The sequence below is a fragment of the Sorex fumeus genome, unplaced genomic scaffold (assembly GCF_029834395.1).
Source record: "Sorex fumeus unplaced genomic scaffold, SorFum_2.1 ptg000006l, whole genome shotgun sequence".
NCBI classification, from domain to species: Eukaryota; Metazoa; Chordata; class Mammalia; order Eulipotyphla; family Soricidae; genus Sorex; species Sorex fumeus.
In genome coordinates this window covers 633,017-634,924 of record NW_026606063.1, presented here as the reverse complement: position 1 = coordinate 634,924, position 1,908 = coordinate 633,017, and the positions used below count along the sequence as shown (strand labels likewise).

Genomic DNA, 1,908 nt, shown 5'->3' with positions numbered 1-1,908 from the left:
GAGGGTTAGTAGCTGGTGCTTACACAAGACTCGTGAGCAGACAAGGGGAGCCATAAGCTGTTGCAATAGCAGTTGGCCCAGAGCTTAAATATGCCATTTGCCTCACCTGGACCCCTTGTGGGGTGAAAAACAATGTGATAGGCTAACCAACAGCAGAGGGAGTCCTTCCAGCTAAGCGCATCCAGGGTAGCGAGTTTGTAAAAAATTTTCAAAGATCACTGGCATCGCTTGTGGAATGAGCCACCAAGACAGATTTCCACCTGCAGGACACTTTCTAACCTTGTTTTCTTGCTCAGGCTCACTCTCGGCTGTGATTCTCTTCATTTTACTCCTCGTTGCTTCCTGTTGGATAAGTCTAAGGTGTAGAAAGGGGTAAGTACAGCCACATTCTTCCAGAAAATGTTGTCACTGAATTTGTCTCCTCTTGGAAATCAAGGGAAGTCAAAGAAACAGTGGAACAATCATGGGGAGGGAGATGCTCCAGTGCCTCAGTGTGCTGGTGGCAAATGTTGCTATGATACAAATGTGCAGAGAGCGTAAAGTGGGGATTAAGCAGGACACCTCCCATCTTCCCACCCCAGTTCTGACTGTTGGACTGGATGGTCCTAGAGTTGTGTCCTCACCCAAGGTGCTACTTGCCCACAAGGTGGGACTTTGGGAGGCTTTCCCAGGAGAGCTTTTACAACAGCTTTCAGGTCTTCAAGTATAGGTACATTAAGCCCTAATATTAAAATGAAGTTGCTTTCAAAAATAAAGTTGAACTGATTTTTTTCTTGCTGTCCGTTAGCAACAGTCCAGGCAAAAAATGTGAGGAAGTAAGTGTCCACCTACATCTTCAAGAAGACAAGATCTCTGTTTGTGCTCTGTCTCTGCAACCAACTCAGGAAAATACCAGGTACCTACCCAATAGACACGGATCTAAGTATTGGCAACAACTCAAATATCACAATAGAAGCAGTGTGCAAAGAACCATATTAGGTAGAAACCCAAAGCAGTCAGAAAGTAAGTACTTGAGATGGCAATGTTTGGGGGGTTATTTTTTCCCTCATGGTTTCTTCTCTTCCAAGTTATCTCAGTTTTAATGTCACTTTCTGTCCAAATCCTGGGCCCCACACAAAACCAAAGATTAGGAAACATTTCCTCTGCCTTGAAGCTGATGTGTAGTGTTGCATTGTGAACTCTGGAGCTGGCCAAGCATCCCTGAGTAAAAAACTCCCTATCGTTTCAGATGTCCTTCTGGACCCAGTCCAAATATGAACAGTGCCAGTCAGAAGTTGATCGGAAAAGAACAGATGAGTTCTACATCTTACAATGGCTGACAGAAAAGCAGACTTGCATTGCAAGGAAATGGCCAGGAGGACCCTCTCTAGTGTTGTGTGCAGAAAGTACCTTCTTCTAGGAGATCATGGGTGCATCCCAGTGCTCAGAAAAAAGAGTTCCAGCAAATTTCCTATTCCTTTTCACTTACCAAGTTTATAGTCTGGGACTCATGAAGGGGAATTTGAAAATACAGGAGGAAGTCATGAAAGACGAATAGGACACATATGTTTGTACATCTCAGGACTCCCATTTTGCTTCCTTCTCTGCTCATCTTTAATGTATCTTTTTTTAAAAATTTTATTGAATCACTGTGAGATAGTTACAAGCTCTCATGTTTGGGTTACAATCACATGATGATCACCCATCCCTCCACCAGTGCACATTCCCCACCACCAGTATCTCCGGTATATCCCCCTTTTCCCACCCTCCCCCTGCCTCCATGGCAGACACTATTCCCCATAATCTCTCTACTGTATCTTTTTAAAGACATATTCTTTCTTAAGTAACTGTACATGTTTAATATAGAAAAGAAACTGCACAGAGTAAAGGAAGGCACATGATTATAATTTTCAATTTCACAGAATAAAG

The 1,908-nt window shown here is 43.2% G+C and overlaps 1 long non-coding RNA gene across 1 annotated transcript; it reads left to right on the top strand.

Moving 5' to 3' along the window:
- The first annotated feature begins 296 nt into the window (after window positions 1-296).
- On the top strand, window positions 297-1,453 carry LOC130033386 (uncharacterized). Its single transcript, XR_008793965.1, has 3 exons — window positions 297-372; window positions 788-895; window positions 1,229-1,453. It is a non-coding gene; the product is annotated as an uncharacterized LOC130033386 (long non-coding RNA).
- Window positions 1,454-1,908: the final 455 nt, after the last annotated feature.